The sequence below is a fragment of the Nerophis ophidion genome, linkage group LG16, assembly GCF_033978795.1.
Source record: "Nerophis ophidion isolate RoL-2023_Sa linkage group LG16, RoL_Noph_v1.0, whole genome shotgun sequence".
NCBI lineage: Eukaryota > Metazoa > Chordata > Actinopteri > Syngnathiformes > Syngnathidae > Nerophis > Nerophis ophidion.
This window is the reverse complement of record NC_084626.1, coordinates 32,820,893-32,836,347: the sequence shown is the minus strand read 5'-3', so window position 1 is coordinate 32,836,347 and position 15,455 is coordinate 32,820,893. Positions and strand designations below refer to the sequence as shown.

Genomic DNA, 15,455 nt, shown 5'->3' with positions numbered 1-15,455 from the left:
CCTCATTGAGAAATGATGTTCTTTAACTGTTAGACAATTTGCTCACGCATTTGTTCACAAAGTGGGGACCTTCGCCCCATCCTTGGCTGTTCCCACTTAGCCTTTTCACTTGTGGGATGTTCCAAGGAAGTGTTTGATTAGCATTTCTCAACTTTCTCAGTCTTTTCTGCCACTTGTGCCAGCTTTTTTGAGACATGTGGCAGGCATCAAATTTCCAAATGAGCTAATATTTGCAAAAAATAACGTTTTCCAGTTGGAACGTTAAATATCTTGTCTTTACAGTGTATTCAGTTGAATATAGGTTGAAAAGGATTAGCAAATCATTGTATTCTGTTTTTATTTACAATTTACACAGCGTGCCAACTTCACTGGTTTTGAGTTAATATTAAAAAGGTTACTATACATTTGTTCTTGGGGTTTGATTTCAATAAAAGTGAGTCATAACTGAAAATGTGGGTCGCGGGATGCACGTGACCAACTGAAAATTGTTAATTGGCCAGCTTCTTTTTGCTCTTCCGCGATATTGAAGACAGCAAACGCTGAAATATCTTCTCTTATTCCAAAAGGAAACGGGTAGCGTGAAATATGAGGGAACAACTGGAAATGTGGAACTACTAGAGCAGGGGTGTCAAACTCAAATACAGAGTGGGCCAAAATGTTCAGCTTAACTAACTCGCGGGCCAAGGTTGAACAAATTAACCTTTTAATAGGGACCCAAACAAGTTTTGCATTGAATATTGAACAAGCAAGGCTTATATAATTTTACAGTGACATGCAAAATAGAGTTTCAAATAAACATAATAATAATAAATGAAAAATATCAATGGCATATCAAATTATATATTTTAGCGTCCCAGGGATTCTGAGTATTTCTTCTGTTGTGTTTATGTTGTGTTACGGTGCGGATGTTCTCCCAAAATGTGTTTGTCATTCTTGTTTGGTGTGGGTTCACGGTGTGGCGTATATTTGTAGAAGCGTTAAAGTTATTTATTCAGCCACCCTGAGTGTGACCTGATCAAGCATGCCTTGCATTAACTTATGTGTGTGTAAAATCTGCTTATACTGTGTGACTAGGACGGCACAATGTTTGTATGTAGGAAAAGCGGACGTGATGCAAGGTTGTAGACAAGGCTAAAGGAAGTGCCATTAAAACAATATTGTTGTCCGGGTGGAAATCGGTAAAAATTTGGGAGACTGGTTCCCCCGGGAGATTTTCGGGAGGGGCACTGAACTTCGGGAGTCTCGGTAGGGTTGGCAAGTATCAGGATTAGCGGTGTTAGAGCGGCATCGCCGCTGTATAATACCAGCAGGCCAGCTCTAATGTTCAATTTTATTATTGCCTCAAGGGCCAAATGAAATTACACGGCGGGCCAAATTTAGCCCGTGGGCCAGAGTTTGACACCCTTATACTAGAGGGATAAAAGAAGAGATGAACACGCAACAAAAGTGTTTAGTTTGGATTTACCGTCAGCGTTCTGGTGTTGGGGATGACAGAGAGATATTTTTTAGCGTGAAAAATAACCAAAATGACACTTCCCTCCCAGAATTGTTTATGTTTCTCTTTTTTTTCCATGTATTGACATAGCTGCTCCTTCATTCCAGCCCGTCCTGCCTTTTCACAAACACAGCCAGGTGCATGCTGGGAGTGCCGCAGCCAGCCAAACTTGTCATTTCAAGCCCTCACAGCACAGAGGAATTGATGAATGTCAACACCTCATCCGAAGTGTGAGCAGATGGTCCAATAAATGGAATGTCGCTCCAAACTACAACTGATGGGGAAAATATCTTTTTAAAAAAAGACTGCTTTTAGATGCTGGAATTTAGTGCATTTTGTTTTCCAGCACATTTGATTTTGGTCAGATTTGGAAAAGTGCTGTCGATTGTCACAAAAGGGGGAATTGCAAAATCCAGCTGTCGGATTTCACAGCTTTGGGTAACAGCTGACCTATGCTCATGAATAGTAGGAGTGTACGGCAGATATGCATGCGTTTATATGAATTATTGCTGTCAAACGGTGAACATTTTTAAACACATTTAACACACAGTTGGAATGGATTCATTTCTATTAATCACAATTTATCTTTGATACATTTTAAATCTATGTCAGTCGGGTTTCATTTAGCATGGTCAAAGAGATTCAATAAAGACTTAAAGGGGAACATTATCACCAGACCTATGTAAGTGTCAATATATACCTTGATGTTGCAGAAAAAAAGACCATATGTTTTTTTAACCGATTTCCGAACTCTAAATGGGTGAATTTTGGCGAATTAAACGCCTTTCTATTATTTGCTCGATGCTAACATGCTATTTAGGCTAGCTGTATGTACATTTGTAGCTATATTTGCATCCAGCATTTCCCTCCATCCACATTTAATGCCAAACTAACACGTACCAATCGACGGATTTAAGTTGCTCCAGTGTCACAAGATGCGAAAGTCCCGATCGTCTGGTCTGCACATTTTACCGGCGATGCTAAGGCAGACATGGCCGAATAGCATCAATAGCTTCAGTTTCTTCTTCAATTTTGTTTTCACTATCTGCCTGCATACTCCAACCATCCGTTTCAATACGTGCGTAATCTGTTGAATCGCTTAAGCCGCTGAAATCCGAGTCTGAATCCGAGCTAATGTTGCTATATCTTGCTGTGCTGTCAGCCATGTTTGTTTGTATTGGCATCACTGGATGACGTCACAGGAAAATGGACGGTGGCCTCACAGATAGCAAAAATCGGGCACTTTAAAGCCTTTTTTCGGGATATTCCATGATGGGTAAAATTTCGAAAAAAACTTCGGAAATTAAAATTAGCCACTGGGAACTGATTTTTATTGGTTTTAACCCTTCTGAAATTGTGATAATGTTCCCCTTTAATTTGTGCCATGTCTTTGTGATCATGTTCTGTTTAGTTATGTTCTGTTTTGTTTATGACTCCACTAGTTCCTGTTTTTGCGCACCCTGGTTTGTTTTTGTTTCCATGCCTACCAATCAGTTCACCTGTTATGTCTTCACAACTCACGCACCTGTCAATCACCGCACCACTATTTAAGCCTGTAGTTGCCAGGAAGTCAGCCTGGTGACACACCCTCTACCACCTCCTACACACCCATGTTATCCATGCCAATGATCTTTGCCAGGGATAGGGAACCTATGGCTCGCGAGCCAGATGCGGCTCTTTTGATGACTGCATCTGGCTCTCAGATAAATCTGAGCTGACATTGCTTAACACCATAAATAATGAATAATTCCACTTGTAATCACAGTGTTAAAGACAACGTTCAAAATATAAAATATTGTCATGCATTTTTATGTTCAAGAAGTTGGTAAGAAGTCATTTGTTTATTATCGGTTAGTGTGGGGCTTGCCCTCCAGGGGGTTCTTCAGACCACCAAGCACTGACATGAGAGCCAGTTTCAGGGTTACAATATTGTTTTATTTTTCAATAAGTCTCTCAGTTGCTTTCCAGCAATTGTCTTTTTCTCTTTCGTTCTCGCGCGCGCTCTGGTTTCTAGCCCCAAGCCCATCTCTCCTCCTGGCTGCTGCTTATAACATAGCGACAGGTGATCAGATAAAAAGGCCCAGGTGGGCCGTCTACACACCTGTCGCTGAATTCAAGGCCGATCCTGGTAACACCCTCCACAGTTAGCTTCAGAATAACAATGTTATTACAAAGAATAAGAGACCTCTCTAGAAATCTTGGTCTTTATTAAAAATGCACGCGTTTTGTTGTGTTCAGTGTTAAAAAAATATTATTATATTGCTCTTACGGAAATACATTTTAAAATATTTGGCTTCTTGGTTCTCTCAGCCAAAAAGGTTCCCGACCCCTGATCTATGGTCTTTATCGGTCCAAGTAAGTTTTTCACACCATAGTTTGTAAGTTTTGTTTTATGTTCATAGTTCTCCCATTGTGCGAGTTTTTGTTTTCAGAGCCAAGTTTTTGTACTTCCTCTGTGAGCGCTTTTCGTTTGTTCCTTTTTTGAGTTAATAACAATTAAATATGTCATTACCTTCAGGTCGTGTCCGGTCCAATCGCTTTGCACCACGGGAAAACAAACCACACCATAGTCCAAAACTTGACAATTTTTTTAATCAAACAGCTTTAACATTATGCTCGTTTATGAACATGTTTTTTTTTATCAATCAATCAAAGTATACTTACATGGCCTTTAATCACAAATGTCTCAAAGGGCTGCAATATATTTTCTATTATCACAAAATCTTTTGTCTTTTTGTTATTGTTTATAAAAGCCATGAAATATGGAGAACTTGGATTCTGACCAATTTATGACCCTGTAACAACTTGTTATCGTAAGATAAGGAAATGTGTGGTATCATCCAAAACTAACAACACAAAAATAAGTGATCCTTACATTTTAACATAAGTGTAAACAGAACATGCTAAAACAGAAAATGAGCAGATACTAACAGTAAATTAACGAGTAGATTAATAATCCATTATTTTGACAAAATAATAGAATGGGAAATGACACATTATGTCAAGGCATTAGTCAGCGGTCAAATTAGGAACTATTGTTTGCTCACCTTGTCTCGTTTGTTCACCATCTTATTTAGTGAAAAATTATTCTTTGCTTTGTAATAGGCAACGTATGTTTAACGTATCATAAGATTTTCTGTTAAAATAAAACCGATAATGAAATTTTGTTGTGGTCCCCTTTATTTTGAAAATAATCGAAATACATTTTATATATATATATATATATATATATATATACATATATATATATATATATATATATATATATATATATATATATATATGATAAATGGGTTGTACATGTATAGCGCTTTTCTACCTTCAAGGTACTCAAAGCGCTTTGACACTACTTCCACATTCACACACACATTCACACACTGATGGAGGGAGCTGCCATGCAAGGCGCTAACCAGCACCCATCAGGAGCAAGCGTGAAGTGTCTTGCTCAGGACACAACGGACGTGACGAGGTTGGTATTAGGTGGGGATTGAACCAGGGACCCTCGGATTGCACATGGCCATTCCCCCACTGCGCCACGCCGTCCCTATAAAGTGTTTTATTAAACCATATTTTCATTACCTCTTCTGGAAAGGCTGTCCACAAGGTTGCAGAGTGTGTTTATAGGAATGTTCAGCCATTCTTTCAAAAGCGCATTGGTGACAATTTTAACACTCTTAGTAATACGCGTCACACTTTGAAGCCACACCAATTAAGAACGACAAACACATTTCGGGAGAACATCCTTGCAGTAACACAACATAAACGCAACAAAACAAATACCCATAATCCTTTGTATTCATGACACATCCTGACTATTTTATACACCCCAAACCCTGCCACCTCCCCCCCTCCCCGAGCGTCGGTAAGGTGGGCGGAGTTGGGGGCGCGGGGGTGTAAAATATATTCAGGGCGTGTCATGAATACAGAGGATTATGGGTATTAGTTGTGTTGCGTTTATGTTGTGTTACTGTGAGGCTGTTCTCCGGAAATGTGTTTGTCAATCCTGTATTGTGTGGCTTCATAGCGTGGCGCATATTAGTAAGTGTTAAAGTTGTTTATATCACAACCATCAGTGTACTCCGTATCAACCAGTATCCCTTTCAATCTCATACATGTGATTGTGGATTTCAGCACACAACATGTTACTGGACCAACAACCGGTTTGTACATGTTGAAGGTGTCAAAGGCAATGGCTTCACAGCACGCCCATATTCTTGTCATCAGGATGAACGTTATTGAAAAGTCGCGAGAACGTTAGCGGCTCCAATTGACTTCATTACTCTGTGAAACAAGTTTTAAATAGCTCTGTGAGTGGTGAAAGGTGGCCAACTTCTGATGTAATCCAGCGGGCGGTTGGCGGGCGGGTACGGTCCTGATGAAATGATGGTTCGGATTTTGGTGACGCTGATGCGGATGATATAATTGCCTATCCGCGCATCTCTAATATATATATATATATATATATATATATATATATATATTACATTTTATACAAATATTACTATTGGGACAACCGTAATACATATTTTATCTCCATTTTTGCTACATGAGGCCCCTGGTCTTGTCTATAAAAGCATGTTTCATCATGTTTTCCTGCCGGTGCTCTATGCAGACACGGGGCGCCTGCATGGTTGTACCACTCCTCCATGCCCACCTCTTGCTCTAACAGAAGTCTGTGTTAAAAGGTGATGGGACTCCTCTCTCAATTTGTAAGTCTAATGAAAATCCAACACCTCCCTACCGGCTGCATCCCCCTTATCTGCAGATCCCTGCCACGACAACGAGAAGAGAAGAAATCCGGAGAAGTGAAAGGAGACTGTCAGAGCCCTTATCTGAGCGGAGATATCACTTTACTACTGGGTTGACAGATTCGGTTTTGAGCTGTCCCATCGAAGGGAGCGAAAAACAGTCCCTTTCATTGAAGAGTTCCACGGGCCCGAGGTCTTTTCACACTGAAAGTATGGTGATATGATCGGAACAGTCCGGGGACCTAATCACACCTGTGGGAGGTCCAACATCGGGGTTATCGTGGCATCCGTCAACTCCTCCCGTGTTGGTGAGGCAGTTGAAGAGGTCCTCATGGATTGTATTGCTTTTAAAACTGATACATATCAGAAAAGAGAGGAGGAGGGCCTCTTCACAGTGTCACACCAACTGTGTACCCATACAGCTTTATTTGTCTTCTGTAATCACAAAATCACTGGGAGTGAACGTCGACCATATGAATGCAAACAGTGCTGACTTTGAAGAATAGACTACCGTGGATCCTCCCTGTTACTTTACGCCAGGGGTCTCAAACTCAATTTACCTGGGGGCCACTGGACGCAGAGTCTGTGTAAAGCTGGGCCGCAAAAAAAGATTTCTGAAAAAATATGTTGCATACACCTCAGCATGTCTTGTTGTATGATGATGTTTCATATTGCATCCCTTCTGCACCGCAACTTTCTCTGTGCAAATAAGACACGTCAAGGTGCTTAACCAAGAAATATTGCATTTCCCACTTTTCCTGGAATTGTCTTTGCTCATCACCAACCCTTCTCTTCACTGCAGGCTTTCAAAAAGACATGTTGGGGGTTGTGAAAAATATTTGTATTTAGCCGACGCCTGGAGATTAATGTTATTTCCGCAATGTGTGTCGTTCCGCTTTTCCTCCCTACGGCAACACGGCGGTCGGCGGATAATAGCCGGGAAAGTACCAGGATAGCAAGCGCAAAAATGTGACGGCTCCCGCTTGGAGTGTTATCCGGCATGATATAGAAATATCGTGTGAGGCAATGCAAATTAAACAATAAAGAAAACAAATAACGGTTTGAATTGGTCCAGTTTATCGGGGACTGTTATGACTGACGGACAGGTGTCGCGGTGTGACTGCAGCCAGGCACGTCCGAAAACCCTTGTCTCCATGGCAACGTCTCTGTCGCTTTCACTCATTTACCAATTTTCCACTAATGCAGGGGTAGGCAACCCAGAACGTTGAAAGAGCCATTTTGGACCCAAATAACACAATGCTGTCACGCGCCTTTCATATAAAACTTGCTGGCCGCACTAATGTTAAACTTTAATGTTAAGGTGGGGGTAGCAAAATAACGTCTGAGACCCCTGCTTTACGCCATCCATCATGCCAAGTAATCTGGACCTATGCATGGTCCTGACTTGCTGATAGCCAAAGGGTTAAAACTGTTAAGATCCGTACTCGGATCTTCTCATATTATGTTTATTGTTTCCATTGTTGTATCACTCCGTCATTCTACCTCTTATTTCCTGTTTGTTCCGTCACCATGGTCACTCATTAGTCCACCTGCTACTCACTGTCCCGCACACCTGCTAAAAAATAATCACCTTCCCTTTATAAATCTTCCTCTTTTCATTCTTCTGTCTGGGACTCTAATTTGTTCATACACAACGGTACGTCTGCTTTGCGCTTTTGCTTACATGAAATGTCTGTATTATTCTCGCGAGCTCTCACGCGGCGCAATTTTATTCATTCTTAGCTCTCATGCTAAACGTTTTGTTTTCCCCTTTGTGTGCCTATGTGCCAGTTTAGTTTACCATTTGTTTATCCTAGTTTTCATGCTAGCGTCTTTTGTTTGCCTTTTCTAAGCTCCAGTATTTTTGTTCTCTAGCACCTTTTGTTAAATAAATCATTAGTTCATACCTTTTGCTGTGTTGTAATTTGACGCATCCTCAAAGGAACAATTTGGCATCACAATGCTGCCCAGACGTAACAAAAACCATCTAAATGGGACAGCAGGGAGAAAGATACTAATGTGGAAAAAAGGCCATCCGTGCATATTAGATCCATGAGAACACAAGAGCAGCACGGTGTAACAGATGTTAGCGCATGTGCCTCACAATACGAAGGTCCTGAGTAGTCCTGGGTTCAATCCCGGGCTCGGGATCTTTCTCTGTGGAGTTTGCATGTTCTCCCCGTGACTGGGTGGGTTCCCTCCGGGTACTCCAGCTTCCTCCCACCTCCAAAGACATGCACCTGGGGATAGGTTGATTGGCAACACTAAATTGGCCCTAGTGTGTGAATGCCAATCAGGGACAGGTGAGAGAAACGAGCGCTCAGGGAGACGTGCAGGAACTGGAACCAAAATAAGAGCCAATAGTCACAGTAGTTGTACTGATACTTCTACCATAACTACTGTGACTTATTGTGCAACTTAATTGTCTTGTAATTAATGTACATCAGAGCTATTCCATTTTTTGTATTTTTTGTATTTAGTGTATTAGATTCTGCAAGTAGTGTTTGGATCCCACTGTACGCAATATCTGAAGAGCATGGAAAAAGGCATTTCACTGTGGTGTGGTCTGCATGTGACGAATAAACTTTGAACCTTGAACCGATATCATTCCTATTTCCTGGCCATGACCACGTCTGAGCTGACTTTGTGCCGACTTTGTGCCAACTTTTCAATCGTCTTTTCGACTTTTTGTAAACAGCTACTGGTAACAAATTTAGCAACTTTTTCCAGTGAAATTGTAGGATATTTTTTTTGCGTCTTGGAGACTCCAGGTCAGTGGTGTCAAACGTACGGCCCGCGAACAGGTTTTATCCGGCCCGCGTGATGAGTTTGCTAAGTATAAAAATAAGCCAACATTTTTGAATGAAAAAAACTGCTGTTCCAAATGTGTCCACTAGTTGTCGCAATAGCAATTATTTGTATCCTTGTAAATTTTTTTATTGTTTATTGAATCTGTGTAGATGATGCTACATCCATCCATCCATTTCCAACCGCTTTTCCCTTTTGGGGTTGTGGGGGGGTGCTGGAGCCTATCTCAACTGTATTTGGGCAGAAGGCATTTTACACCCTGGACAAGTCACAACCTCATCACAGGGCCAACACAGATAGACAACTCTCACACTAACATTCACACACTAGGGCCAATTTAGTGTTGCCAATCAACCTATCCCCAGGTGCATGTCTTTGGAGGTGGGAGGAAGCCGGAGTACTCGGAGGGAACCCACGCGTTCACGGGGAGAACATGCAAACTCCACACGGAAAGATCCCGAGCCCGGAATTGAACTCAGGACTACATATGTAAAAAAATTAAAATAAACCACAAGATGTTAGTGCACCAGTCGCGGAAAATGAGCAAACCACATAAAAAACATCCTTTAATTTGATTTTGATATCATTCTTTTATCTTGATAGATTAAAAATTAACACCAATGAGTTGACTGATTGACATAATCACATCATTTATCCAGAAAGTATAATTGAGGACAAATAAAGGTAGAATACTATTTACCGCAACATGTAAGTGTAAAAAAACAACATTATGATTTGTACATTTTCAGAATGTGCTAGGTTTTAATTTTAGACAAAGAAAACAAGCTGAAGTTGACTTTATTTTTAAGTTATCGTGTCGTGATTTTACCAATCCGGGCCACTTGGAAGTAAATTTTTATCCATGAGGCTCCCGATCCAAAATGAGTTTGACACCCCTGGTCTAGGTGAAAGCACGCAGCTTGAAAAAAATCAGATTAATCACACCGTGGTGGGCGTGGCCTGCGCACTTGCAGCGAAGCGGGGTGTGGCAGGACCGGCTTCGAGGTTGGCGACAGGTGAGTGGATGACACAGCTGAAAGTGTTTGTCTAATCACCTGTCGCTCTCTTAAAGGCGGCAGTCGGGAAGGAGAAGAGGTGAAGGCTGGAGCACACGCGAGAGTGACAACTACAGACAATTGCTGAAAAGCACAGAAAAGTCTTCCTTTATTGGAAAATAAATAAGAGTCAAACCTACAAAGAGATGTCCTTCCTTGGTGGTCAGTGGAACCCGCATGACGACGGCAAGAGACCGTAACACACAGTTTTCCATTTGGATTAGTTGTGTTGTATCACAGCAAATTACTTGTAATTGATTATAATTATTCACAGTAAATTACTTGTGATTATTTTTTAATTTACAGTTAAATTAACTATCAACATAACTTTAACTAATCTAAAAAAAGACCATACTATTGTAACACAAACGCAATTTTACCTTGGAATCTCATGTAAGATGTATAGGATAGACTTTGATTTATCCCACAATTGGGAAATTACATTGTTGCTGTGCAGGTTTTTGCATGCAGTAACAGTAGTAAAGTGTAATGAAAAATAAAATAATTTTAATAAATAATGAATATTGGCCACTAATATGTATGGATAGAAGATAACATAAAACAAAAAAACACTAACCACGAAAAAAAAACATCTTACTAATCATATAAGTGCTTTGTAAAATCTTATTGCTGTGGGTAGAAAGGAGCTGCGATCGTGTTTACAGTAGGTCGTGAGTTCAAATCCCGGCCGAGTCGTACCAAAGACTATAAAAATGGGACCCATTACCTCCCTGCTTGGCACTCAGCATTAAGGGTTGGAATTGGGGGTTAAATCACCATAAATGATTCCCGGGCAATGCTGCCCACTGCTCCCCTCACCTCCCAGGGGGTGATCCAGGGTGATGGGTCAAATGCAGAGAATAATTTCGCCGCATCTAGTATGTGTATGACAATCATTGGTACTTTAGCTTTAACTTTTAAATTGCGAGTCCAGTCCAGGTTATTGTTGAGGTGAACACCTAGGTATTTAAATGAGTCCACTATTTCTAAATCTGATCCCCGGATAGATAGATAGATAGATGGATGTACACCAATGTGGGTGGTGGAGCTGACCGCCCGAAGTCAATCACAAGCTCTTTTGTTTTACTGGTGTTCAGATGCGGGTGATTTTGTGCACACCAGTCAACGGAGCCTCAGATAAACATCGCACCACTGCAGAGTCGTCTGACAACTTCTGCAGATGGCAGCGGTTGGAGTCATGCCTGAAGTCTGAGATATAGAGCGTGAACGGGTAAGCTGAGAGCACCGTTCCTTTGGGGAGCCCCTGTACTGCGAACTACCACATCTGAAGAACAATCACGCAGCCTTACGTACTGCAGCCTGTCGATGAGCTAGTTAACGATCCTTGCAGCCAGGTGATGTCCACTCCCGCCTCTTCCAGTTTCACCCGCAGCACTGCCGGCTGGATGGTGTTGAAAGCACAGGAGAAGTCAAAGAACATGACTCTCACCGCACTTCCTGCAGTCTCCAGGTGGGTGAGGGCCGGATGCGGCCGGTACAGTAGATGATGGCATCATCCACCCCGATGCCTGGACAGTAAGCCAACTGCAAGGGGTCCATTGCTGACACACTGGCTGAGGATCATCCGCTCTATGGTCTACTTGAGGTTGGAGATCAGTGCACCACGTCTGTAGTTGTTTGGCTCATTGGGATGAGGTGTTTTAGGGATTGCAACCACACAGGAGGTCTTCCAGAGTGTAGGGACTTTTTCCAGGCTGAGGCTCAGGTTAGGAATGTAATGGACCACAGCAGTTAACTGGTCCACAAATACCCTGAGTAGCCTGGAACTGATGCCATCTGGGCCTGTAGCCTTCCCCGACCTTGTTCCTACCCAACTCCCTCCTCACTTGATCCAGACTGATGGAGTGTTGGGTGTGTGATGGCTGGGTGCGGTGAACTGGGCTGGTGGGTAGTGGGGGCCTGACTGAGAGGGGCTTGTTAGGAAGGTGTGGACCATGCTGAGGTGTGTTTAACTGTATTTGCTTAAAAAAGAACAACAGTTGTGTATAAAGTAAAAGCGAATAACACACAAGTCGGTTTTCAGATCACTGACTGTTTTGCAAGGCAACCCACAATGCCTTGCAGCTAACCATCCACGGTTAAGGTTAAGGAGCACTCAGAAGAAATTGCGTGATTAATCTGCAACTATACATGATTAATGTGAAGTGAAGTGAATTATATTTATATAGCGCTTTTTTCCAATGACTCAAAGCGCTTTTACATAGTGACACCCAATATCTAAGTTACATTTAAACCAGTGTGGGTGGCACTGGGAGCACGTGGGTAAAGTGTCTTGCCCAAGGACACAACGGCAGTGACTAGGATGGCGTAAGCGGGAATCGAACCTGCAACCCTCAAATTGCTGGCACGGCCACTCTACCAACCGAGCTATACCGCCCAATGCCATCTTTTTTCTCCTTATTTGTGAAACCCCTGATATTTATCTTCCCAAGAATAAACCTATCATAACATGGAAAAATCTATTTATATTTATTTACCGCTGGTATGACAACAATAGAAGATTACTGAATGGTGCCATAGACCAATATTTCGATATTTCCACATTGCACGTTTTGCAGATTGCTATCCGGGGGTCTTTCTCGGTTGTATTTGATTGACTATATTGAAGGACCTTCACACCATGGACATGTTGTCTCCACTGCAGACAACAAGTCATCACAGCATCCAGTTTTGACGGTGTTGTTTGGTGATAAAAAGTCTTTAATGGCTGAAAATTTGGCGCCTAACTGGTCTTAATGTGAAGCTAGGCAAACACACGTCTACAGCTCAAAATACATCTTGTGGCATACCCCAGGGATCAGTACAGGCACCAAAACTGTTCTATCCCTGTATTAACAACAGTTATAAAGTTACTGAGAGGACTCAAGTTAGCACTATTGTAAACTGTATTTACTTTATATTTGTTCAAATTTTATTTGCAGATAACCACATTTTATTCGGGAGAGACCACAGACGCTAATACAAATAATAACAGAAGAACTTAAAAAATAAAAAGATATTATAGGAGGTAAATTATTGGTATTGATCATTATCAATAGTGCTATTTATATTGGTATTTGTATTGCTCCACTTGTAGTGTAAAAATGTTCATTGCCAACTGCTTCTTTGTTATCACTTTTCCGATCATTTGTACATATATATATATATTTTTTTCCAAGATGGCGCTGCTGTAGGTGGCTGCTGTAGGCAGGAGCTCTGTGCTCTTGTGTCATCCTTTTGTGTTTCCCTCTTGTTTTCATGTCTTATTATATTTTTTTGCCTTTTGGTCCGGGACCCTTTGGGACTGTGTGACAAGGGGTGGCACTTTCGTGACCTCTGTGGTGCTTTTCTTTTTTTTTCGGACTTCTGGATCTGCCTCCCGGGAGCCTTTTGGCCATGGAGACCAGCTGCTGGGTGTCTGCCACACCGGAGTCGGTTTGGAGGGACTGGCGGAGATGCGGATGAGGGGACAGGACTGCAGAGTTTGGAGGGATTGGAGGAGATGCGGGTGAGGGGACAGGGCTGCGGAGTTAGCACTGAGCACTGGGACGGAGAGGCTTCGCGGTGTCTTGGCTGGGTGAGCAGGTGTCGGACACCTCAGTCACGTTGGACGTAACCTTGCTCATCCATGGGGACTGGACACTGGCCGAAAATGGAGTCGGCTGTCTTGGTTGCTTTGTTGGGTCTGCTCCTGTCTCTGGCCATGCTCCCTCCACCCCAGCGGACGATGGCGTGGAACACCGCAGAGGCCACCACAGTGGATATGTTTCTTTTACTTTTTATTCATAGCTGTATGTAGAAGTGTCTGGTTGTATCTGCTGCTTTAATGTCTTTAATGTCCTCTGTGTTCTTTGATGTTTGATGGTTCCCTCTTACACACATGGAAGAGGCATGTGTACCATGGCTATGAGTTGTTGTTTTTTCCCTTGGCCTCAGTCTGCACCTCCTCTCCAGGGCCTAGGCTAAGACCGATTTTTTTTATTTTGTTTTAATCTTCTATTCCCCCTGCTTGTTTACCTGTATCTCATCTTTTTTGTAAAGGGCGCTGGAAGCCGGCAGACCCGTCAGGGATCCTGTTCTGTCTCCCTGTAATGTTTGTCCATACTTGAATGGGATTATGCTGAAAATTAAAATTTTCCTGAAGGAACTCTCCTGACGGAATAAATAAAGTACTATCTAATCTAATATTGTATGTGCTGGTGTTGTTCAACTGTTGTTGTTGTTTTTGTTGTTACTGTTGTGTTTGCAGTTATTATGTCTCTCTGTCTAATCCCCCTCTTACTCCCACAATTTTCCCCTCTGTGTTCGTTTTTTTTTTCTCTTTCCATCCCCTCCTGCTTCGGGGCTCAGTTTGCGACCATAAAGAAACATAATAACCATAAAACCATAAAATCAAAATTTCAAACATTTGTGTGCACAGTGCCATGATCATGACCAAAATGTAAACTTCTATTTCAGGCTGCATTTGCCTCAAATTTACATTTTGTTAGGTTGCATGATCAGCAACAAATATGTGGGTCATGTGGCTGGGAGGAAGGGACAGCTAAAAAAAAACAAAAAACACCACACACCTGTTTCTTGCTCCTAATGCATCCTTTGAGCAACAGCAGGGATGACAGGTTGTTGGTCGGAACAGTCCTTGGCCCTGAAGGTCGAGGACAGTAGTATTTTCACCCATTTAAAAGACGTCTGAGACACATGGTTCACCCTTTACCATGGTTGCGGAGTGAGGGTGAAGGCAGAACCTGGGTCACGGTAGCAGGGTCCTATGACGGATGTGCTGCCGAGTTCCTAAGCAAACACAGAGCGGGTGCGGCAGTCAAAAGGGTAACATGGGTAAGAGAGGATTAGTGCGCCGTGACCCTGTCCTTTGGAGAGAAAATAGAAGGGGAGGTGTCATATTGTGCCGCGTTGGCATGGCAATACGAAGATGCGTGGCAGAACCTACTCAGTGGTGTAGTGGTTAGAGCAGGGGTGTCAAACTCAAATACAGACTGGGCCAAAATTTAAAGCCGAGGTTGAACAAATTAACCTTTTAATAGGGACTCAAACAAGTTCTGCAATGAATATTGAACAAGCAAGGCTTAAATAGGGCAGCACGGTGGAACGGGGGTCAGTGCATCCGCCTCACAATACGAAGGTCCTGAGTAATCCTGGGTTCAATCCCGGGCTCGGGATCTTTTTGTGTGGAGTTTGCATGTTCTCCCCGTGACTGCGTGGGTTCCCCTCCGGGTACTCGGGCTTCCACCCATGGAACAGGCAGAGCTTATATAACGGAATAGTGCAAAATCAACTTTCAAAAAACAAACGAGAAAACATCAGTGGTATATTAAATTAAATGTAATTTAA

The 15,455-nt window shown here is 42.3% G+C and overlaps 1 long non-coding RNA gene across 2 annotated transcripts in view; it reads right to left on the bottom strand.

Annotated features, from left to right (window-relative positions):
* LOC133535681 (uncharacterized) overlaps positions 1-15,455 on the bottom strand; it is a 130,429-nt gene that overhangs the window by 39,357 nt on the left and 75,617 nt on the right. For both annotated transcript variants that reach the window (XR_009802291.1, XR_009802292.1), the window contains exons 3-4: positions 14,821-14,897; positions 14,678-14,751 (exon numbers count right to left, since the gene is read on the bottom strand). This is a non-coding gene — a long non-coding RNA (uncharacterized LOC133535681). The remainder of the gene's footprint in view (positions 1-14,677; positions 14,752-14,820; positions 14,898-15,455) is intronic.